The 25,724-nt window shown below is 43.4% G+C and overlaps 1 protein-coding gene across 4 annotated transcripts in view; it reads right to left on the reverse strand.

The window, feature by feature from the left end:
* The window catches only part of UBR1 (ubiquitin protein ligase E3 component n-recognin 1), a 531,921-nt gene that overhangs the window by 410,370 nt on the left and 95,827 nt on the right, over positions 1-25,724 (reverse strand). The gene's annotated exons all lie outside the window — the stretch shown is intronic.

A 25,724-nucleotide genomic window follows, 5' to 3' on the forward strand; every position in this document is an offset into this window, starting at 1 on the left:
AGTATTGTACATCGCTTAGAAAAATTGATAAGGGACTTCCGGTGACATTACCAGACCGAATGGACGGCTGAAGCTTGAGATCTGGCCCCTGTACGCATCAAATTTCATCCCTCATAAGCTTTGTATTGAGTGTTCGGTGAAAACGGGGAAGAAAACTAGCAGTCGCCCGCGGGGCGGTGAATGGTCTTGTCCCCGCAGTGAGGCATGAAGGATCGCGCGGTCCCCGCAGCTCACACCCGCCTGCCCAATCGATTCTAGTGTTTAGCCAGCTCTCTCCCTTCTCCTCACCTTAGTTTGTAGATTTTCTTTTTCGGCGACCCGCACGCTATCAGAGAGCCGCTGCTGCTCAGTTTCGATCTTCTGCTCTGACGCAACCGGAAACAGGAAGTTGCAGCAGAGCAGAAGATTGAACACTGAGCAGCCGCGCGTGCGCGGCTCTTTGGGAAAGCGTGCAGGTCGCCGAAAAAGAAAACCTATAAACTAAGGTGAGGAGAAGGGAGAGAGCTGGCTAAACACTAGGATCGATTGGGCAGGCAGGTAGTGGCTGCGGGGACCGTGCGATCGCTAGTGTTCCCGGCTCAAATTGGAAGGAGGGAGTGAAAGGGAAAAGGATTCTGGGCCAAGGGGATGAAGTCGGAAAGAAAAACCCACAGCAGGAAAGAAAGGGAAGGACTGGCAGGTGAGCCAGATGCTAGAAGCAGGGGGGGGGGGGAAGAAAGAGGGAAAAAAGCTAGATGGGGTTGAAAAGAAGAGACACACTGGTATGGAAGAGGAAGATAGGGGAAATCTGGACACAGGAAGGTAACAGAAAGAGGGGAAATTATGTGCATGGGGCATAGGGACAGAGACATAAAGGGGACATGCCATGGGGATGGTATATGGACACAGGGGGGGCAATGACAGATACATAGGGGAGATATTAGAAATGGAGAAAATAGGAGCACAGAAGCGAGATGGTTTGTGGGGATGGGACAGGGACCGAGCTTGCAGGCTCCAGTGGCTTGCACAAATTACATTGTAACGTGCCATGAAAATAAGAGGAAGGAAGGTAGATAGGCCACGCGAGAGGAGCTGAAGGGTAGTAGAAAGGAACAGATGGTAAAGGAGGGAGGGAAGGGTGGTGGTGGAAAGGAATAGAACAGACACTGAAGGAGGGTGGAGAGGAACAGACCCCCAAGGGAAATGTGGAAGACAGAGTGGGAAGAAGACAGATGCCAGACTATGCGGGAGCGGAGGGAAGAAGATGGGTGCTAGACCAATTGGGGGGGGGGGGGGTTAAGGGAGAGGCACAATAACAGCAAATGGAAGACGCAGAGAGAAGACGCACAGTGGATGGATGGAATTCAATGAGAAGATGTGGAAAGCAGAAACCAGACAACAAAGGTAGAAAAAAAAATTATATTTATTTATTTATTTTTTGCTTTAGGATAAAATAGTATATTAGTTGTGTTGATAAAAATTTATAAACAAAGCCCTGCCAGCTGAACATCTCTTTCTCTAGTTCAGCAGCAGGAACTTTGATTTATAAGAAAGGAATACGCTAAATATTACAGTACTAAGGCTTATATGGATGCAGCGGGGACGGTGACGGGGCGGTGAATGGGATGGCAGTGGCGGTGACGGGGCGGTGAAAGGGATGGCGGTGACGGGGCGGTGAAGGGAACGGCGGTGACGGGGCGGTGCAGAGGATGGTGGGCCGGTGACGGGGCGGTGACAGATTTTTTCCCTGTGTCATTCTCTAGTTCTTAGTACAGTGTTTGATTGTTCCTGAATGCTGTATGAGAGGTGCTGGGTGTTGAGGTTGAGTGTTGTGTGCGAATGGATGGATGTATGAGCCATTAAGGGCCTGGGCCATTGCCTGAAGTCTAGGAGGAGCTGGTGGTATCTGGTAGGGGATGGCTGGGTGAATGGGGTGGGAGGGTTGGTTTATGTGATGGGGTTGAGAGGGAGTATCTGGGGAGAGGGGGAGGAGCTCTGGGTATTGGGAGGTTTGGGGTTCATTCTTTTTGGGCAGGTCTTATACCATACTGTACTATGTTTGTTATTCATCAATGTCATGGGTATCTTATCTTTCTGGGGCTATGATGGGAAGTGATGCTGCCTCATTGAGGTGTTATAGCTTCAATGTGAATGGTCTGAACATTCTGAGGAAACAGCAGTTATTGCTTAAGGAACTTAAATGGTTACATGTTGATATATGATTTTTGCAGAAAACACATTTATTTTTTTAAACAGGGGAAAATTTTGTTAATTTTAAGGAATGCCCCAGAGTGTGTGTTTCCAACTGCACGGAGAAAAAGAAGGCGGGGGTGGGTTTATTATTTGCTCAGCATTTGAAGGTGGTTCCAGAACATATTTGGAGAGATGATAGGGGTGATGGTTAATTTAGAAAGGTACCATTAATGGGGAGTTGGTAACTTTGGTGACAGTGTATGCCCCTAATTCTAATCAGGGGGCATTTTTGTATATTCTGCCGAGTCTGATATTGGAAGTAAAAGGTGGATTGCTCTTAACAGGCAGGGAATTTGACTTTAGATCCTTGGTGGAACTCAATGCAGAAGTTTCACAAATTTTTAGATGTGCTGAATCTAATAGATAGTTGGCAGGCGCATCATAGGGGAAAAGGACTTTACTTTACTTATTATTCACATGTTCATGATTCCTATTCAAGAATCAATTATCTGTTTAGATCAGGGGTGTCCAACCCACGGCCCAGCAAGGTGTTTCGTGCGGCCCAACTGATGCTCCAAAGCCTTGGAGTCATGGTCCAGGAGCTTCCCCTTCTCACGGCCCATCTCCAAGGCTCTGGGTTGTCCCTGTAGCCCAGCATGAATTCCCTCTTCTTTCCGCGCCAGTCCGATGTCACCCTTACCCGCCTTGGCAGTAATTTAGCAACATTAACCGCAGCTCTTCTTCCTGCTTTCAATCTGCCGTGGTCTGTCTCCAATGATGCAACTTCCTCTTTCCGCCCGGGTGGACCGCGGCAGATAGAAAGCAGGAAGGGGAGCCACGGGTAACGGCAGATTTTTCAGCCTGCAAGAAAGTGAGGTTAACATCGGCACGGAGAGAAGGAAAGCATGCTGGGTGTGGAGAGAAGGGGGAGGACAAACTGGGTGCGGAGAGAAGGGGGAAAACATGCTGGGCCAAGGAAGCCTCCTGGACTGTTTCTTTTTTTTAAGTACAAAGGAGGAGGGTATTAAAAGAAGTGCCAGATTGGGCGTAGGGGGGAGAGCCTATGGGGCTAGAAATAGAGGAGCGAGAGAGAGCTGGAACTGGGTTGGTGTGGAGGAAGAGGGAAAGAGATATTTGAAGGGAGAACTGTTGGGAAGAAAAAGGGAGAAATGGTGGACCCGGGGAAGGCAGGCAGGGAGAGAGATGGGATGGGAAGAGAAAGGGAGAGAAGTTGGATCTGGGGATGGGAGGGAGGGAAAAATGTTAGGCCTGTGGAAAGAAGGCAGAGAGAGATGCAGCATCTCTATTTTCCCCCCTCCATTTCACTGTTCAGCATCAAGGAGGGAGGAAAAAAAACCCCAGAAAAGAAAGGGAGCAAAATGTTGACCATAGAGGGGATAGAGGAAGAGAGATAGACCCATGGGAGGGCAGGAGGAAAGAAAGTTGGGATTAGAAGATGCTAGGGGATGGAAAGAAAGGAACAGGGAAATATAGCCTGATCAGTTGAGAGAGGGATTCTGAAAGTGTGAGCCATGTGGATGAGGTCAAGAGGGAAATGACAAGATGAGTAGTAATGGAGAGTAGATAGAGGAAATAGGAGGCTGGGAAAGGAGTGAGATGGGAAATGGGAGAGCTAGGGACTGAGAGAAGATGGAGTGTTAAGAGGTAGCTGAAAATTTAAAAAAGGGTGAGAACAAAGGCAAGATTTGAGTGGACAAAGACAAAAAAGAAAAGAAAAAGTTAAAGAAAGCTGAAAGGGAAAAAATCAATATGTTGGAGACAGGCATAAGGAGGGAATGGAACAAGAGAGAAGAGGAGAGAAAATAGACTGCAGACACTGGAAAGAGAAACTGGGACCAAGATGATGGAAAAACAAAATATCCAGACAACAAGGTAGAAAAAATTGTTTTATTCTGAATCTTTTTTTTTTTTTTGCAAATTATTTTTATTAAAGTCAACCAGAGGAACAAACAGGATACAGGATAAACAAAAGCATAACAAATGTATAACAGAAGCGGCTCCGAGTAAGGCAAAGCAAGCACCAGCAACATAGGAATTATGAACAACATAGCATCCATAGGCAATAAAGAAAGAGAAAGAGAAGAGATGTCCAAGATCTCCCACCCAGAGTAAACCATAAAATCAGTGATACAGGTTGAAAAAAGGGTAAGAAATCACATAGCTGAGCTCCCTCTTCTTGCTAAGAGAAAAATCAGCGATGGATAGAAAGCTCCAAACCGTTGTTGCCGCATAATCTAGTAGCAAAGCATCCCGGCTCCCCCAGTGACCCCATAAATTTTTCTGTATGTAAGTCACTTCCCTACGAATCCCCAAAACGTGGGGCAACATCCACACCATCCAACTCAACCATACAAACAAACAATCAGCCCATCAAGTATGTCACACACATTCCCCCTTTCAGACCACCGCCCCCTACCCCCCACATGTCGGGAGATTAGAGGTAGCCGCAGGAACGCTCTCCATAAAGCCAGATACGTCCGAACCTCCAGACTGGTAGAGCGTTTGATAACAAAAATCAAACCGGGCCAACTCAGACATCCTAGTGAGCCAACAATCCAGGGAAATAGCCCCGTCTTGGGTCCAATACTGTAAAATGGTTCGTTTAACCGTTAACAGGGTCAAATAAATAAAGCGCCACTGAGGTACAGTGAGGCCCTGTGCTTCTAGCAAGGTTTGATCGGCCAAGAGGAGCGTCTCGTAATCCCACTCCAAGTCACACTGCAAGACCAAGTGAAGCTGTGTAAAGGAAAAGTTCCATAAGGAGAGTTCGGGACGCTCCAAGAAGGAATGCAGAAACGTCCCAGGTGCCTGGTTGCACTTAGTGCACAAAGATGAGTCCCATAGACCCATGAGAGCACCCCTCTCCTTAGTGATGTAAGCCCTATGAAGAATCTTGAATTGAGTCTCCTGCCAAGCCGCAGATTTCACATAAGCATGTAAGGTGGAAAAAAGCTCTACAAAGGTATCGGGTGTATAGGAGGTCGCCAAATCCCAGTTCCACAGATCCTGAAGATGAGTGAGGTGTCCCGGAGGGGTAGAAGAACGGGCCACCCTGTACCACACGGAGAGGGAATTTTGAGAGGCCGGGACAGAGAGGAGATACTCATCGAGAGAACCGCCCATCCACCCCGTGCCATACTGTAGGTGGAGATTTTGAAAATAATGCCGGGCTTGCAGATAGGCAAAAAATTGCTGACGAGGGACAACCCATCGAGCCTGGATTTGAGCAAAGGAGGAAAAAATGCCAGTATCCCGATCAATCAGGTAGGAGAGGAGAGAGGTTCTCCAATATGCTCACGCCACGAAAAGAGAGTTGCCAAGGCCCGGGGAGAAACCAGGGTTACCCTGCAGTTGCAGGAAGGGAGAGGCAAGAGGAGACGGATCCTGCACCCTGCGCCACCATGCCATGATGAAAAGGTGCAGAAATCGCAATTTGGATGACAGGTCACCCCCCTGACCGCGAGGAGAGTGCAGGAGGTTGAGGAAGGTAAAGGGCGCACACCAACCTGCCAGCCATCCTCTAGGAGAGAACTGGGCGGTGCCCGTCACACCCTTGTGGATGAAATGCATAAGGGCCGCTACATTATATGCGTGAATACCGGGAAGACCCAGACCCCCCTCCCTCTTGGGAAGGGTCAACTTTGTGTAAGCAATACGTGCCGAGCGGTGGCGCCAAAGAAAGGTAGTGAAAAGAGATCGCACTTTGCTGATGTCCCATTGCAAACCCAAAAAGGTACCGTCTGAAGAGGGTATAAAAGTTTGGGTAGTAGCATCATTTTAACCAAGGCTGCCCTCCCCAGCAAGGACAATGGAAGATCTCGCCAAGCGGTACAGCAGGTTCCAATTTTATCTATAGCAGCCACAAAGTTACTTTGATACATAACCCTAGGATTCGTGTGTAGGTAGATGCCCAGGTAACGCATTGGCTTACACACAGGAGGAATCTGCAGCGTATCGTGCCAAGGCTCCCATCCCATCCGAGGTAGCCGTTCAGATTTCACGCAGTTCTAATCTAATCTAATCTAAACCTTAAGTTTATATACCGCATCATCTCCACGAATATGAAGCTCGACACGGTTTACAAGAACTTAAAAATATAGGTAGAGAAGGAAAAGGTTGACATGAACTTATATGTAGAAGGGAAGAAAAGGGGGGGAGGATAGAATTACAATTTGGTGAAAAGCCAAGTTTTCAGTTGTTTGCGGAATAATTGGAGGGAGCCCAAGTTCCGAAGCGGGATGATGAGGTCGTTCCAAAGTCCTGTGATTTTGAAAAGAAGGGATTTTCCCAGTTTACCTGCATAGTGAATGCCGAGTAGAGAGGGGAAGGCTAGTTTATACCTTTGAGCGGTTCTGGAGGAGTCGGGACTTGAGGAGTTGTAAGATAGTGGGAAAAGGGGAGGAAGGATGCCATGAATGATCTTAAAAGCCAGGCAGGAACATTTGAAATGAATTCTGGAGATCATTGGGAGCCAATGAAGTTTGGCAAGGAGTGGGGAGACATGGTCAGATTTGCATTTTGTAAAGATCAATTTGGCTGCAGTATTCTGGATTAGCTGGAGTCTTTGAAGACTTTTTTTTGATAGGCTTAAGTAAATTGCATTGCAGTAATCTAGTTTGGAGAGGATGATGGATTGGACAAGGACGGCAAAATGTTGTTGGCGGAAGTAGGATCTTACTTTTCTCAGCATGTGGAGGCTGAAAAAGCACGATTTTGCCAAGGAGTTGAGGTGGTCGTTGAGGGAGAGAGAAGAATCAATAATGATGCCAAGGACCTTGCATGAGAATTCAAGCTGCAGTGCATCGCCTGAGGGTAATGCGAAGGTGTTCTAATTTTGGGCCGAGCCAGAGTAATTTTGTTTTTGATTCATTTAGTTTCATCTGTACCGAGAGGGACCAGGAGCGGAGTCTCATTATGCAAGCTGTAATGTTCTCGTGGAGGTTGGTGAGGTTCTGGTCTGTCTCGAGGAGGACAAGGATGTCATCCGCGTATGTGTAGATTGTTTCAAGGGGGGATAGTTGAAGGAATTTCAGGGAGGACATATAAATGTTAAAGAGAATAGGGGATAGGGGTGATCCCTGAGGGACACGCAAGTTGGTGTCCAAGGAGTGGACATGGTGCCATTTGTGTTGACGGTGTAGGAGCGAGAGCGTAAGAAGTTTGAGAATCACTTTAGGACAATGGAGTCAATTCCTATCTCGGAAAGTTGGTAAAGTAGTATGTTGTGGTGGACGACATCGAAAGCAGCAGAAAGATCGAACTGTAATAGGACAGCGAATTTGTTACGCGAATGTAGTTGTTGCACCTTTGAAATTAGGGAAACTAGGAGGGATTCGTTGCTGAAGCTGGGTCTGAAGCCATATTGGTAGGGATGGAGAATGGAGAATCTTTCGAGGTAGGAAGAGAGCTGGGTAGCGACTATGGCTTCTAGAAGTTTAGTAAGTAGAGGGATATTTGCTTTGGGGCGGTAGTTAGATGGTAAGGAAGGGTCGAGATCGGCTTTTCTCAGAATAGGTCTGGGTAACAAGGCAATGTGTCCCATTTCTGTGGAGAACAGGCCTGATAGTAAAGCAGAATTAATAAGTCTAGTAAGGGAGATGACCTGCGCAGGAATGTTTTCGTAAAGGTGGGAGGAGAAAGGATCTAGGATGCATTTGCAGGATTTCAGTTTGAGACAGAGTTTAGAGATCTGGAGATCAAATACGAGTTCAAAGGTAGTCCAGGATCTATCAGCGGGGATAGGGTTGGAGTTGTTGGGAGGTAGAGATTTGTAAGAGACTACTAGGGGGGAAAGAACTCTTTATGGTGGAAATCTTTTCATTGAAAAATTTGGCTAAGTTGTTTGCGGATGGGGGGTAAGGGGGAAAAGTGGAGTCATTTTTTGAGGTTAGGTTTTGCCAGATGTAGAACAGTGTACTATTTTGATTTTTTGATCTGGTGATTTTATCTCCATAGAAATTCTTTCTTGCTTTTTTTTAATACTGTGTTATAGAACTTGATGTTATCTCTCCAGGATTGTCTGTCTGAGGGATTTCGATTTTTTTCCATTTACGTTCCAGGACTCGACATTTCTGCTTTAATTCCCTGTGGTATGGAAGATACCAGGGAGCCTTGTGGGAGTGGGAGATAGGTTTTGTAGATAAAAGGGCAAGAGCGCGGTAGGTAGTCCCGGAAAGGGTTACCCAGTTATGCCAGTTGGACTCTGGGTCAGCATGTTTAGGAAAAGGGGTTAATTGATTAAGAAATTGGGTCCAGAACAGTTCACTCGTGATTTTTTTGCGGTAGGTGATATAGTTTGTGGGCCCGGATGGAATGCCTAGATGAGACATGAAAATGGGGAGGCAGAAAGAGCCTAGAAGGTGGTCAGACCATGGGACATGTTCCCAACGGGCCTCTTTGGCAGAAGTTTTGTGCTCAGTCAGGTCGAGGAAACTGATGATTTCTAGCGTATGTCCTTTATCGTGGGTAGGGGTGGGCGAAGGAGCAGTGAAGCCTAGGGAGGTGAGGAAGTCTTTGAATTCAGTTGTGTCCTTGCTGGTGTTATCATCTAGGTGGAGGTTAATATCTTCAATGATCAGTAGTCTCTGGAATTTTAGGAAGGCTCTTGTTATAGTCTCGAGAACGAGTTCTGAGGATTTATTCCAGGGGGTAGGAGGGCGTTAAAGTAACAAGATACCTAGAGATGAAGTTCATCATTAACTGAAGCTAACATGAATTCTAATGAGGTATGGCTGCCCTTTCAAGGAGCTGAACATTGAAGAATGATTTGTAAAGCAGAGCCAGGCCTCCTCCTTTCCGGTTGATTCTGGGTGAGAAGAAGCCATAGTAGCCAGGGGGGGCAGAGTTCGTTTTGTGTGAATGAATCATCTTTTTCGATCCATGATTCTGTGATGCACATGAAACCCGGATCGGAGTCACCGAGTAGGCCTTTTATTATTTGGGTCTTATTGCGGACTGATCTGGCATTACAGTAGAGTGTGGGGACAGGGGTGAGAGAGTCAGAGGTAAGGTTGGGTAGGTTGGCTGGAGGAACAGGCTTTAAAGAGGTGTGATTGATTCCTCGGTGTTTTTTGAAATGGTGGGTTCTAGTGCGTACTAGTGTGGGGATTCTGAGGCCTGGGCAGGTGTTGTTTGAGTTTGTGGAGTCGGGGAGGTTGGTGGGGAGAGGTTTTTGGCAGTGGGAAGTATTGGTGAAAGAGCAGAGAAGTAGAAGGAGGAGCCAAGAGGGAGGCTTCATGGTGGGAGCAAGGAAAGCTAGTGAGAGAGGGTTTGGGCAAAGCTTGTCAGGCAGGAGGGAGGAGAGTTTAGTGCTGATAGTGAGATGCAGACTGAGGAGGTGCTAGGCTATATATGCGGTAATAGTGATGGGCAGAGCAGGCTATGTAAGTGGTGGCAGACTAGACGTGCAGTAGCTGGCTATACATGCGGTAACAGTAATGGAGTAGCACAGGATATATATGCAGTGGCAGGCTAAATATGCAATAGCCGGTTGTACATGCGGCTATACATATAACATGTAGTAACAGGTTGTACATGCAGTGGCTGGTTTTAGATGCAGTCAGTGCATGTTTTAGCAGGCTATAGATGCAGAATATAACACAGGGGTGTCCAATGTCGGTCCTCGAGGGCCGCAATCCAGTCGGGTTTTCAGGATTTCCCCAATGAATAAGCATGAGATCTATTAGCATACAATGAAAGCAGTGCATGCAAATAGACCTCATGTATATTCATTGGGGAAATCCTGAAAATCCGTCTGTACTGCGGCCCTCGAGGACCGACATTGGACACCCCTGATATAACAGATGCAGATTATAACAGGCTATAGATGCAGTTTATAACAGATGCAGTTCACATTAAGACCTGAAATGGCACCAGATTCAGCCACCAGACGCAACGCCACTGGAAGGTGGCGAGGAGCCTGGTCCAGAAAGAGCAAGATATCATCTGCAAACAAGGTAATACGGTACTCCTTGTTCCCAATGAGGATACCTCGTAGCTCAGAGCTAGTACGAATTTTAATAGCTAAGGGCTTAGCTGCAGACGGTGTCCAGGCTGTCTTCCATGCATCCAAAAAGTGCAAGCCAGCCTGGCCCTGAAGCCACTCTTTTCTGGAAAGAGTGGCTGTGGGGCCAGGCAAGCTTGCACTTTTTGGATGCATGGAAGACAGCCTGGACACCGTCTGCAGCTATGTGTTTTGTTTGTTTTTTCCTGCTTACCATTGACTGTGTTTGAGACTCAAATATGTGGTGCTTGCTTTACTCACATTTTTTGGAAGTTTTGTAATTTGGCGCGCTAAAGTTTTTTTGAGGTGGTTCCTACGAGGGCTACCATAGTGTTTCTCACTGCTGAGTGAACTGATACATTTTGGACCTTGCTTAATAGTTGTTTATAAGTGGAGAGTTTTTTGCCATATGAAGATGAACTGAGGCTTTTTCTCCACTTTTTTTCCTTTCTTTCTTTCTTTCTTGGTTTTTGTGTGTTAAGTGAATGAGTGGGTCTTTGTATGAGTGCAGTGGGTAGACCTGGTAGTGTCTAGGTAGGTCCCTCCTATGATTTCCAATAGGGCAAAATTTATTAGTTTTAAGGACCAAAAGACCCCTAAGACCAGCAATAAATAAATATAAGTTTAATATTTCCAAGGCCAAGAAAAAACACTACGCCAACAAACTAGGAAACAAAACAACTGACAGCAAAAAACTATTCCTCCTGGTACAATTAATATCCTCACTGAACCAAGAATCTGCAAACCACACAAACAAATTGTCAGCACAGGATCTAGCGGACTTCTTCCTCAATAAAATCAAATTGGTCTAAACAGAGGTTGCAAATTCAAACATCCCAAACACTCCCCAACTTAACTCTCCTGAGCACTCTGAACCCATTAAAGCTAACCAAATCTGGACCTCCTTCACTAGAGAGATCTATCCCTGATACTAAAAAACTGATATCAAAACTATCTAGACAACTGCCCGGCATACCTTCATTCAAATGCCCCTCACCAAATCAATGCCTGGCTCACTAATCTTCTAAGTGTAACTAACTATGCAAAATCTTAAAGTCCTGGTCCCGGCAGTTTGGATGGTTTCCGGTCCTGGTTCCGGCAGTTTGACATGGCACAGATAGAAAACAAGAGAAAAACCAGAATATAGAGTCACTTAAGAACATAAGAAGTGCCTCTGCTGGGTCAGACCAGAGGTCCATCGTGCCCAGCAGTCTGCTCGCACGGCGACCCAACAGGTCCAGGACCTGTGTAGTAGTCCTCTATCTATACCCTCTATCCCCTTTTCCTTCAGAAAATTGTCCAATCCCTTCTTGAACCCTAATACCGTACTCTGTCCTATCACACCCTCTGGAAGCGCATTCCAGGCGTCCACCACCCGTTGGGTGAAGAAAAACTTCCTAGCATTGGTTTTGAATCTGTCCCCTTTCAACTTTTCCGAATGCCCTCTCGTTCTTATAGTTTTCGAAAGTTTGAAGAATCTGTCCCTCTCTACTTTCTCTATGCCCTTCATGATCTTGTAAGTCTCTATCATATCCCCTCTAATTCTCCTCTTCTCCAGGGAAAAGAGCCCCATTTTCTCCAGTCTCTCAGGGTATGAAAGGTTTTCCATACCCTTTATCAAACGTGCTGCTCTCCTCAGAACCCTCTCAAGTATTATCCTTTTTAAAGTATGGCGACCAATATTGGACGCAGTACTCCAGATGCGGACGCATCATCGCCCGATACAACAGCAGGATAACTTCTTTCGTTCTGGTTGTAATACTCTTCTTGATTATACCTAGCATTCTATTCGCTCTCTTAGCGGCCGCTGCGCACTGTGCCGTCGGCTTCATTGTTTTGTCCACAATTATGCCCAAGTCCCTCCCATCGTATAGCTGTACCTCAGGTTTCTGCTTCCTACATGTAAGACTTTACATTTCTCTACATTGAACTTCATCTGCCATCTCGTCGCCCACTCCTCTAGTTTGTTCAGATCCCTTTGTAATTCTTTTTTTTTTATTCTTTATTCATTTTTCCTCTTACAAGTGTATAATTAATTGACATATTGAAATGTATACATCACTTAAGTTTCTTATCATTTAACCTTAATATATAAGAATTGAATTGATCACTCCCCCTCCCCTTACACATTATGTCAAACCAAATATATCCAAGAAGAAATCTTAACCAAAAAAACAAAATTTACCCAAACCCCCTCCCCCCACCGTTCATCTGCATTTATACTTGTATTGGAAAAATGGTATTTACTCATTACAAAATTTTGTCAATGGCCCCCAGATCTCTTTTGAATTTATTATAATTTCCTTTTTGTAACACAATTGTTCTTTCCATCTTATAGACATGACATAATGAGTTCCACCAGAAACAATAGTTGAGTCTACTCCAATTTTTCCAGTTAGATGTAATATGTTGTATGGCGACCCCTGTCATAATCAATAAAAGCTGATTATTTTTTTATGAAATTTGACTCTGTGTTCTCATTGACATACCAAATAGAATTGTATCATAAGATAGAGCCACAGGATTCTCCAATAAACAGTTTATTTGGCCCCAAATTGATTTCCAAAAGGCTAAAATGAAGGGACAGTAGAATAACAAAATGATCTAGAGTCCCAACTTCGAGATTACAATGCCAGCATCTAATAGACTTAGAGCTATTCAAGTTTTGCAATATAACTGGGGTCCAAAAAGCTTTATGTAAGAGAAAAAAACAAGTTTGTCTCATAGATGTGGACACTGTAGATCTCATCCTCCAAGACCAAATTCGTGGCCATTGAGATGCAGTAATCTGATGCTTAATCTTAATGCTCCAAATATCTCTAAGACCATTTTTAGGCTTCTTTTTAACTAATCCATTTATCAATTTATACCACTGTACAGCCTGGTGTCCCAGGAAGTCCACCTGAAAGCATAAGAACACCAGGCTATATTGATTGTTAAGAGTTTTCCATTTAGGGAACCCCGCCTGAATGGCCTGCTTCAGTTGCATCCATCTATAATTTTGCGATTTATTGAGACCATATTTATATTGCAATTGTGAAAAATCAAGCAGTTTACCATTTGAAATAACATCATCCAAAATACGTATCCCTGCTATCATCCAATGCTTCCAGATGACCTTAAATCCACCAATTTGAATCTTGGAGTTTAGCCATATAGTTTGATTTGTTGATTTATGTATTGGAACAGATGTTAAATTACTAATATATCGTAATGTTTTCCATGTATCCATGAATATTCTGTTTTCCTTATACAATCTAGGCATTTTAATACTGAGAACATGACATAGGAAACATGAGTCACCATTACAACCATAGCCAGTTTGAGGTATTATCTATGAGCTCTGGGAGGACCCAATACATACCCAGGCACAAAATATAGGCTTGATGATACCTATAAAAATTGGGAAAATTTACCCCACCCTCTGTAATTGGTTTTTGTAAAGATACTAGAGCGATTCTTTGTAAAGATACTAGAGCGATTCTTACCAAATAAATTTGGTAAGAATGCTGTTTAACTTTTTATAAAAGGACCCTCTTAAAAAAACTGGTAACATACTCATTTGATAACAAACCATAGACATTGTAATTATTTGGACTCTCCCCCACCAAGAAAGATGTAAAGGATTCCACTGCTCGCACATTTCAGTTACCTTCTGCAATAAAGATTTTTCGTTCTCTTTCATTGTGTCTTCCAGCGTATTTTTAATCCAAATTCCTAAATACTTTAAACCATCTTATTTCCATACAAAAGAAAATGAATCAAACAATCCTTTTGGGCAATGCACGTTTAGTGGAAGAACTTCTGATTTACTCCAATTTATCTTATAACCTGAGAATTTTCCAAATTTCTCAATCAATTCAAGTAAGCATGGAATGGTTGTTTCAGGATTTCTCAAATGAAGCAATATATCATCTGCATACGCAGAGACCTTGTATTCCCAATCTGAATAAGGAATACCCTGTATTTCCTTTATTTGTTGAATAGCTAATAACAAGGGTTCTAATACAATATCAAAAAGCAATGGAGACAGGGGGACAGCCTTGCCTAACCTCCCTCTGCAAACTAAAACGTTTTGAAAAATTATTATTAATATACAATCTAGCAGCAGGGGAGCTATACAATGTTTGAATCATTTGTATAAATCCTGAACCTATTCCAAACCATTCCATAGATTGATACAGGAAGGTCCATTCCTCCTGATCAAAGGCCTTTTCTGCATCCAAGAACACAGAAAAGGCTGGATCAGTTAAGTTCAACATATGAAGAGCAAATCTGGTGTTATTAGATGAATGTCTGTTAGCAACAAACCCAGTTTGGTACATATCGATAATAAAAGGGAGAGCCTTGGCTAAGCGTAAAGTCAATATCTTAGCCAAAAGTTTTCCATCTACATTGATTAATGAGATAGGCCTGTAGTTTGAAACCAAAGTGGGATCTTTATTTGGCTTTGGCAAAACTATAGTTAATGACTCTGCCATAGTACCTATAATGCAACCATTAGTTAGTCGAGTCTGATACAAATTTAATAAATAGGGTACTTTTAAATGATTTATAAAACTCTACTGTGAAACTATCACCACCTGGAGCTGATCCAACTCTAAGAGACTTCAACGCTGTTTCAAATTCTTTTAATGATATAGGCTCCTCTAAACTTCTTTTAATATGATCAGGAATCTTCGGTCCATTAATTAACCTCAAAAATTCTATTCCATCCCTTTTCCTATTATCATAAGGTTTGGAAGAATATAAGTCATTATAAAAATTTAGAAATTGACTTAAAATATTACCAATTTGAGTATGTGTATACCCTTTCTCATCCTTAATTGCAATAATTTTTGTTCTGCTCTTCTTCGCTTTAAGATAGTTTGCCAATAATCTTCCCGCCTTATTTGAGTTTCCATAATACAGAGTCTGTTGGGAAAACAAATCTTTCCTTACCAATTTTGAAGATATTTCATTATATTTACCTTTTGCTTTTAATAGAGCCTATAGAGTACAGTGTTCCCATTTATTTATCAATTTAGACTCTAGGGCCCTGATTCTCTAAAAGTGCGTCCCGATTTTAGGCAGCTGTAGGTTATTAGCGGTATATAAGAATTAAATTAAATTAAAAATTAAATTAAATTATATACTCAGCATGTTACCAGTTTATCTGAAGGATGCTACTTACAAGAAAATTGACTCTGTACTCACTATGTTCCTATGGAACAATACCACGCCTCAAATAAGTCTTAAAAAATTGAAAGGTGATTTCATGGATAGTGGGGTGAAATTTCCCAATTTTTATGACTACCATACTTCATTCATATGACAAGGTGCAGTGTGGCTACATAATCAAGATAGAGCAAATCTGCCATCATGGATGGCGATTGAAGTACTTCAGATGTAAAATATGGATTTGCGTAATGCTGTCATCACACCAGGAAGTAAAAGTGAACCTGCACACTCCACTAAAATCGCACTATCTGAAATTGAACTAATGACTCACTACACTTATGCATCTGGAATATCCAAAAATACTAATTAATGGGAAACCGATTAATTGGCCCTTATGGAGTAAAGCTGGTATTTGGTCACTTAACCAATTATATGTTGATCAACATTGGCTATCCTTTCAGCAATTATAGGATTTTTACCACTTACCGAGCACGCAACATTTTAGATGGCTCCAATTATGTCATTCTATTAAAGCGGCCTTTGACATGACCTCGCTTAACCTCAAAATGTCAACCTTGTCACAGTTGTCGAATTGTATTGCACTAAGCAGAATTGGCAAAGTGTCTGCTTGTTACACATTCCTTATTCATGAGAAATATACGCAATCGGCAGCGATACGTGATGTTTGGGGTGTAGACACTGGAAGACAACTTGACACTGTGACATGGGAGCAAATATGGTCTGAGTCCACTCACTCGTTACATGCCGCTTCTAATTCTCAGACTGCTTTCTTTTTGCTGCACAGAGCATTCTGGACACCGTATAAATTGTCAAAATTGCCAAATATGAACCAGAATAGGTGTTGGCCTTGCCACACCGATATCGGAACTCCTGATCATATGATTTTCCACTGCCCCATAACTCATACGTTTTGGATTTCTACCTGGACTACCATCAAAAAGATAACTGGAATTGAGGAAAATATCACTCTAGCTATAGTCGTGTATGGAAGACATGGTCTCCTTTCGCCAATAGATGATGATATTGGTAAACTGTTGCATTGTTTGATTCTACTCACTATTAAGTCTATCTTAGTGAACTGGAAAAATCCTTCTAATCTATCTTACAATATGTGGTGGAATGACATATATGGTGGCGAGATATGAGAGGTATTATGCTGTAAAATTTAGGCATATTTCGAAGTTCGATAAGATCTGGAAACCACTGACATTTTGTGACTCATTCCAATCCGTCTAATTTAGGGATTATTGATTGTGTTACCCCATATTTGTACGGGTCATTCTATACTGGCATATTATGGAGAGTATTATTGAAAAGTGGATGGCCACATTTTTGGTCTTGGAGAATAAAAACTACAAGGGCAGCATCTATGAGACAGACTTGATTTTTTTTGTTGCACAAAGCTTTATGGACCCCAGTTCGTTTACAGAAGTTGGATAGTTCAAGGTCCAATAGATGTTGGCATTGTGGTTTAGAAGCTGGGACATTAGATCATTTGATATTTTTCTGTCCCTATATAAATGCCTTTTGGAAGTTAATTTGGCCCCAAATTAATTCATTGTTAGAAAATCATGTTGGCCTTTCATATGATACTGTACTATTTGGTACATCAATGAGATTTAAAAGCCAAATTTCAGCGAATAGTAATAAACTTCTATTAATATTAACAGGGGTTGCCATTCAGCAGATTACAGGAAATTGGAAAGATTATACTAAACTAAATTATACTTTCTGGTGGAATTCAGTATGCCATATTTATAAAATGGAAAGGGTGCTTGCTATGCAACAAGGTAATTATTTAATTTTAATTTTTAATTTTAATTTTTAATTTAATTCTTATATACCGCTAATAACAGTGAGGTTTCTAAGCGGTTTACAAAAATGAATGCATTAAAAGATACAATAAATAAAAATAAATAAGATAGGTACTTGGAAATTCCCTAACTGTCCCAATGGTTCACAATCTAACTAAAGTACCTGAAGAGACAATTTATGAAAAATAAAGATAAAATATAAAGACAGAGATAGAGATAGAAATGAATATTCCACCAAGTAATGAATAAATAAATTTAAAGATAGAATTATAAATAAATAAGTAAAATAAATAAAAAAATAGAGATAAGAAATAAGTATCAAAAGAAATAAAAATATATATATTTAAAGTGTTCTCCCCTGCTGGATCGGGGGAGGGGTGTAAATGATCAGGTGCCCTGCTGGAGAAGGGCTCCCGATACTGCTGCTGGTCTCCGTGAGCTGTTAGCACCGCTTCTTTCAAAGTGTTCTCCTCTGCTGGATCGGGGGAGAGATGTAACTGATCAGGTGCCCTGCTGGAGATGGGCTCCCGATACTGCTGCTGGTCTCGGTGAGCCGATAGCACCGCTTCTTTCAAAGTGTTCTCCCCTGCTGGATTGGGGGAGGGGTGTAACTGATCAGGTGCCCTGCTGGAGAGGGGCTCCCGATACTGCTGCTGGTCTCGGTGAGCCGTTAGCACCGCTTCTTTCAAAGTGTTCTCCCCTGCTGGATCGGGGGAGGGGTGTAACTGATCAGGTGCCCTGCTGGAGAAGGGCTCCCGATACTGCTGCTGGTCTCGGTGAGCTGTTAGCACCGCTTCTTTCAAAGTGTTCTCCTCTGCTGGATCGGGGGAGAGATGTAACTGATCAGGTGCCCTGCTGGAGATGGGCTCCCGATACTGCTGCTGGTCTCGGTGAGCCGATAGCACCGCTTCTTTCAAAGTGTTCTCCCCTGCTGGATTGGGGGAGGGGTGTAACTGATCAGGTGCCCTGCTGGAGAGGGGCTCCCGATACTGCTGCTGGTCTCGGTGAGCCGTTAGCACCGCTTCTTTCAAAGTGTTCTCCCCTGCTGGATTATAATACGTTTTAAAAGATTTGGGGACCATTGATTATTTATTCTAATGATCAGACATCTTAAACACCTCAGTATTGGTTAAGATAAAGGGGGGGTGGGAATATAGAAACATAGAAAAAGACGGCCCATCTAGTCTGCCCACCCTAATGACCCTCCCCTATTTAGCTCTGTGCAGAGATCCCACGTGACGATCCCATTTCTTCTTAAAATCAGGCACGCTGCTTGCCTCAATCACCTGAAGTGGAAGTCTATTCCAGCGATCAACCACTCTTTCGGTGAAAAAGTATTTCCTGGTGTCGCCGTGCAATTTCCCGCCCCTGATTTTCCATGGATGTCCTCTTGTTGCCGTCGGACCTTTGAAAAAGAAAATATCTTCTTCTACCTCGATACGGCCTGTGAGGTATTTGAACGTCTCGATCATGTCTCCCCTCTCTCTGCGCTCCTCGAGTGAGTATAGCCGTAATTTATCCAGCCGTTCCTCGTACGGGAGATCCTTGAGTCCCGAGACCATTCGGGTAGCCATTCGCTGGACTGACTCAAGCCTCAGTACATCCTTGTGGTAATGAGGCCTCCAGAATTGTACGCAGTATTCCAGATGGGGCCTCACCATGGATCTATACAACGGCATAATGACTTCAGGCTTGCGGCTGACGAAACTCCTACGTATACATCCTATGATCTGCCTAGCCTTAGATGAAGCCCGCTCCACTTGATTGGCAGTCTTCATGTCTTCACTGATGATTACCCCTAAGTCCCGTTCTGCAACAGTCCTTGCTAGGATCTCGCCATTTAGGGTGTAAGTCTCGCATGGATTTTGACTGCCAAGGTGCATGACTTTGCATTTCTTGGCATTGAAACTCAGTTGCCAGGTCCTAGACCATTGCTCCAATAGGAGTAGGTCGTGTTTCATATTGTCCGTTGTGTGCTTGGCGTCATCGGCGAATAACGTTATTTTACCGCAAAGCCCCTCAGCCAAGTCCCTTATAAAGATATTGAAAAGGATCGGGCCCAAGACCGAGCCCTGCGGCACTCCGCTGATCACTGCCGTCGTTGCGGAGGGGGTGCCGTTCACCACCACCCTCTGAAGCCTACCACCAAGCCAGTCCCCAACCCATTTTGTCAAAGTGTCACCTAATCCTATAGAACTCATTTTGCACAACAACCTGCGGTGTGGGACACTATCAAATGCTTTGCTGAAGTCCAAGTATACAATGTCCAAAGACTCTCCAACATCGAGCTTTCCCATCACCCATTTAAAGAAGCTGATCAAGTTGGATTGGCAGGATTTCCCCTTGGTAAATCCATGTTGACGGGAATCCCGTAGATTCTCCACATCCAGGATCTTATCTAATTGGTATTTGATTAGAGTTTCCATTAGTTTGCTCACTATTGATGTGAGATTTACTGGTCTGTAGTTCTCAGCCTCTGTCCTGCAACCTTTTTTGTGGAGTGGAATGACGTTAGCTGTTTTCCAGTCCAACGGGACTCTACCTGTACTAAGGGACAGATTGTAGAGCGCGGATAGTGGTTCCGCCAGGACGTCCCTTAACTCCCTGAGCACCCTGGGGTGTAAATTGTCTGGCCCCATTGCTTTGTTAACCTTGAGTTTTGACAGCTCACAGTAGACACTGCTTGTTGTAAACTTAAAATTACTAAACAGGTCTACTGAGCCATCCTTTTTTTGTAGCTGAGGGCCGGAACCCGGCGCCTCGCGGGTGAAGACCGAACAGAAGTATTCGTTTAACAGTTCAGCTTTTTCCGAGTCTGCTTCTACATAGTTCCCGTCTGGTTTCCTAAGGCGTACTATCCCGCTTGTGCTGCGGTTCCTGTCGCTAATATACCTGAAGAAGGATTTATCGCCCTTCTTGATGTTCTTTGCTAAAGTTTTCTCCATTCGGAATTTGGCATCTCTAACTGCTGTTTTGACGGCTCTTGCCCTAGTCAAATAAACTTCTCTAGAGTCCTGAGATCCTGTATGCTTTAGGAGATGAACGCTTTTTTCTTCTCTTTTATGAGGTCCGAGATCTCCACAGAGAACCATTGTGGCTTATTGTTCCTGCGCCGTTTACTCACTGATTTTATATAGCGATTGGTTGCCTCCTGAATGGTAGCTTTCAGAGTCGACCACAGTTCCTCTACGTTATCTGTTCCTGCTCGGTTTTGTAGTGCTTGATGGATGAAATCCCCCATACCCTCAAAGTTGGCGTTCTTGAAGCTAAGGAAGCTAATGACAATAATTGATAATTGTTAATTATTAATATATGGGTGGGAGGGATGGGATTCTTTTATATTTATATATTTGGAGGATTACAAATAAGATTGTCAAGTGATTAATTAATATATTTCTGAGTGATTATTGTACACTTGTTGTAATTTCTGAAAATGAATAAAGATTTTTTTAAAAAAAAGAAAAGTGGATGTTGTCTGTTGTGTTTTCTCTTTTCTTCTTGTTCTGTGTTGTTTTGACACTAGTGATTGTATCTGTTCAACAACTATATCTCATTACTGGATATGTATCTACTTGATTGTTCTAATATATATTGTATTTTTGTTGAAAACCGTTAATAAAAATATTAAACTTTAAAAATAAATCTAAAGAGTTTCTAGTTTTGAAAATCCAAGTTTTCCCTGATGTTAGTAAAGAAACTCAAAATCGTAGACGTCAATTTCTTCTATTGAAACCTGGTATAGCTCAGTTAGGTGCTATTTTCTTCCTACGTTTTCCATGTAAATGTGTAATAAGGTATCGAGATAATAAATATATGTTTTATGAACTGGCCCAACTTACAACTTTCCTGACTCTGAAGTGCCTGGAAAAGGAAGGAACAAGAACAATAATACCTTGCTAAAATCCTATATAATAAAACTCTAAGCGCCGCATGCGCACTTAGAGTTTCGTGTTCCCTGCCGCTGTGGTGTGTGATCTGTGGCCGGATTCTATTTTAGAACGCAGCGGCAGGGAACACTCTGGAGCTTACCCCCTCGCTCACTGTGAAAGAAACCGCTGTCGCCACCGCAGTTCCTTCTGCTCCCCTCTTTGGAGTGTTCAGTGCAGGCCAACGGGGTTCCTGGGCAGCTGAACGCAGTCTCCAGGAAGCTGCAGCCTCAGCAAACGCCGGTCTTCCTCCCAGCTCGGGTCCAGAGCCTTTCCAATGTCGTCATCTTCGCCCCCCCTCCCCCCCTCCCCGGCGCATCCGAACCCCCGTTGAGCCTCCCATCCGACCCTCCAACCGCGGTCTGGCCGCCCCCTTCCCTTCCCAAGGTCCCAACAAACCTCTTGACTAGCAGCGGCCGCAGCACTCTAAACACGCTGCTTCGCGGCCTACTGCCCTGATTTACTCTGCCGGTGACGCGGCAGAGGGAATCACGGGCAGTAGAAGGTCGCGAAGCAGCCTGTTTAGAGTGCTGCGGCTGCTGCTCGAGTCAGGAGGTTTCTGTTCGCCTCGCGGTGGGAGGGTCGGATGGGAGGGTAAGTGAGGTCGGCTGCACTTCGGCGGTAGTGGTGGGGGGGAAGATGGAAACATGCTGCTTTCAAGGGTTCTACTGCACAGGGGAATGGGAGGGAGGGTTAGAAAAATGATAGGTTCTACTGTACAGGGGGGTTGGGAGGGAGGCAGGCAGGCTGGCTGGCTTTGGGGGTGGGGGGGCACTGAGGGCACTAAGGATATAGGAGGCACTAAGGACATAGGAGGCACTGAGAGCACTAAGGACATAGGAAAGGGCACTAAGGACATAGGAAGGAGGCACTGAAGGCACTAAGGACATAGGAGGGGTCACTAAGGACTTAGGAAGGTGGCACTGGGGGCACTGAGGACATAGGAGGCACTGAGGGCATTAAGGACATAGGAAGGGACACTAAAGACATAGGAAGGGGCATTAAGGACATAGGAAGGAGGCACTGAAGGCACTAAGGACATAGGATGGGACACTAAGGACATAGGAAGGTGGTACTGGGGGCACTGAGGACATAGGAGGCACTGAGGGCACTAAGGACATAGGAAGGGACATTAAAGACATAGGAAGGAGGCACTAAGGACATAGGAAGGAGGCACTGAGGTCACTAAGGACATAGGATGGGACACTAAGGACATAGGAAGGTGGCACTGGGGGCACTAAGGACATAGGAAAGGGGTCACAGAGAGTCAGGCAGGCATGGCATAACAGAGAAATACAGGCAGACAGAGGGCCAGGGAGACAGAGACAGAAAGACAGACAGGGGGCCAGGGAGAAACACAGACAGAAAGAATGACAGACAGCGTACATGGAGAGAGAGAGAAAAAGAAAAAAAAAAGATAGACAGACATCTACTCTAGCACCCGTTAATGTAACGGGCTTAAACACTAGTAGAAATATAAGCCTCTTGAATCAGTCATCAGATACCGTCTTTCTTATTTGGTTTAAAGTTTATTCCTTTGAATTCACTCATAGAAGCTTGGATCAATTGAGGACTTGAGAATGTGTGAATAGAGTGAAGTTTACTGAAAATGTATTTTTCTTATTTGTCTTTATAAGGCGTTATATTTATATAATCTTTCTGTACAAAATGTTTGATTTTGTTAAAATGTAAAATTGATAAATTAAAAAAATATTAAAAATAGATATAAAAAAGTACAAAAGCAGGTTTTTGGCCAATGATTGAATTGTGGAGTATCTGTGTGGACCCTAACTACGCTGACAATACGAGTCAATGATATGATATAGTGTAGTGCTCCTAAACTCTGAGGCCTTTTCCTGAATTAACTAAATTAACCACATCAATAGTTAGAGGAGTATTGATTCTAGACCCCTCCATTTGAGTGGATTATATAGTATTGAGGTTATATTCACTAATCTTCTAAACAGTTCCCTGAACCACGGTCATCTACCCAAAGAAATGAGAAAAATAGCTCTCACCCTTATACCAAAAATAATCCAAGCCGATCTCACCATTGCCTCAAACTACAGGCCCATCGCTGGCATTCCGATACTCAGCAAAATCCTAGAAACCCATGTAAGTAAACAGCTAACCTCATACATAGAACAACACTCCTGCCTTCACCCATCCCAATATGGCTTCAGAAAACAACACAGCACTGAGCTCCTCATCATCACCCGAATCACTAAAATCAAACAACTGCTAAGCACGAATGGACAAGCATTACTCCTCGTGACCCCTTAATATTTTGAGCTGCATTGGCTACCGGTGGAATCCAGTGTGATCTTTAAGTTGGGATGCTTATATTATAAAGTCGCTTTTGGTGTTGCCCATTATATCTTGTTGATAGATTCGTTATCATGGCACATGAGAAGAGTAGAAAATCTCATGCCCTATTTACGCTCCCCTTCAGTTAAGGGTTGTAAAAGTAAGAAACATTATGGGCATTGTCTTTCCTATCAAGCTTATTACAATAAAGATTTCCGTCCATTATTGATTGAATCCACAACTTATGAACATTACAGAAAACTTTTGAAGACTTCTGCTTTTTTCCAAATTCTTGGTTAACTAAATTTCTGTATATCACACTATTCTTGTATTTTTCCAAAGCATAATCTTTTGTTAACCGCATTAAACTAAGGGTTATGCTGTCTAGAAATTTTCTATTATGTTTTGTTTGATATCTCCGCAGCTTTTAACTCTATTGACCACCAATTGCTCCTGACCAAAATATCAGAAATTGGAATAACAGGGACAATACTGAAATGGTTCACCGATTTCTTACAGAACCGGGAATATACAGTCAAAAAGGATGGAGAGTTCTCCAACCCAAGGAAGGCATTCTGTGGGATCCCACAGGGCTCCCTGCTATCCCCTATCCTATTTAACCTGTTTATGAGCTCACATGGACACATCAAGCTAGAAGATGAAAACATACTGTCTTATGCAGATTACATTTTTCTCCTCATTTCCATAACCTGTAACCAATCAAACATCACAGAAAAAATCTCAAACAACGTAGCAAAAATCCAAACTTGGGCAACTATCAACAAACTAAAACTAAACGCACCAAAACCAAAGCCATCTGCTTCCACACCACTCAGCAAAACGCATTGATAAGTATCACCCTTCAATCTAGCATCACCCTCACAATGGAGAAATCCTCCAAAGTACTAGGCTGCATCCTAGATGACACTCTTACGATGTAACCACAAATCTCTAACCTCCGAAAAAAGACCATCTTCACCATGCGACAACCAAGACTCACCAAGCCATACTTCCACCCACATCATTTTGCTCTGATCATCCAGATGATGGTCCTGCCTCAACTAGACTACCATAACTCCGCTTACTCGGGAATTAACACTACTCTAATCCACAGACTCCAGCTCATACAGAACAAAGCTGCAAGACTCATATTCAATCTTAATAAATGAGTCGATTATAGCCCACATCAAACAATTACACTGGCTACCCATACCATCGCGGATAAACTTCAAAGTATCATGTATCCTTCACAACATACTTCATGGAAACTCAGCCGCCTCCTCATCCAACTATTCACAACGGCTTGGTTTACCTCTAGGAGAATCCTCAATAGAATGCAACTAAACAAGCCATCTACAAAAAAAATCTTCACTACAGGAGAATCTTCCATTCCATGTTTACCTCCCTGGAATAAATACTTGGAATAACCTCTCAGATGCAATCAGATTGGAAACTAGCTACACCTTATTATGGAAGAAGTTTAAAACTCTTCTCTTCGACAATTAAATCTTTATGCCCCTCTATCTTCCCTCTTCTCTCAAGCCTTTCCTTCAATCCCCCCCCCTGCCTTTTCCCCTCTCTCTCCTTTCACTGTAAGTTGCATAGAGTCTGCACAGGTTTGTGCGACACACAAATGGAAGATTAGATTATATTAGATTACATCTCGGTCGATTTTGAGGCAAAACTACATGTTTTACAAAAATTGGAGAACTTAGAAAAAAATTGAGAAATCCAATATGGCCATCGCAGCACCATTTTGGCACCAAAATTGGTTTAAAAATGCTTTAGAGCTGACCAAAAACCACAAAAATTGGATTTTAGAGAAGGGGGAACAAAGCACTAGGTGCAGAAACAGTCAAAACACAGTTTTTCAGACCCCCCTCTCTGATTTTCCTATAGGTTATCACAGTCTGTACTCACAGACCATGTGCTAGGAAAATGGTGCTGCAGCCTGCTTCAGTTCCCTGAAAGAGAAGCTGAATGTGGAGGGATTTTCTGCCTCAAGCCACTGGTCAGCTGTCATGTCAAGATCTTCGGGCTGCCAGTCGAACTGATCCTGTACCTCAGGTTGCAATGAACACCAAAAGAAATGAGGGTAAAACCGCAGAAAGAACTGTGAGCACCTCAAGGAACAGTACTGATGCCCAACAGCCTGCGCTCAAGCTCTTGACCGAGTCAAGGAAGTAAGCAAATGCTTAGGGCCCAATACCTTGAGCTCCACAAATCTTCAGCTTGCTGTCTGTATAAGTTCCCGAAGGATTCACCTGCCAGCTGCAAACTAGTCTGCTCCAAACAGGTACA

This window comes from Geotrypetes seraphini, chromosome 7, assembly GCF_902459505.1.
Source record: "Geotrypetes seraphini chromosome 7, aGeoSer1.1, whole genome shotgun sequence".
Lineage (NCBI taxonomy): Eukaryota > Metazoa > Chordata > Amphibia > Gymnophiona > Dermophiidae > Geotrypetes > Geotrypetes seraphini.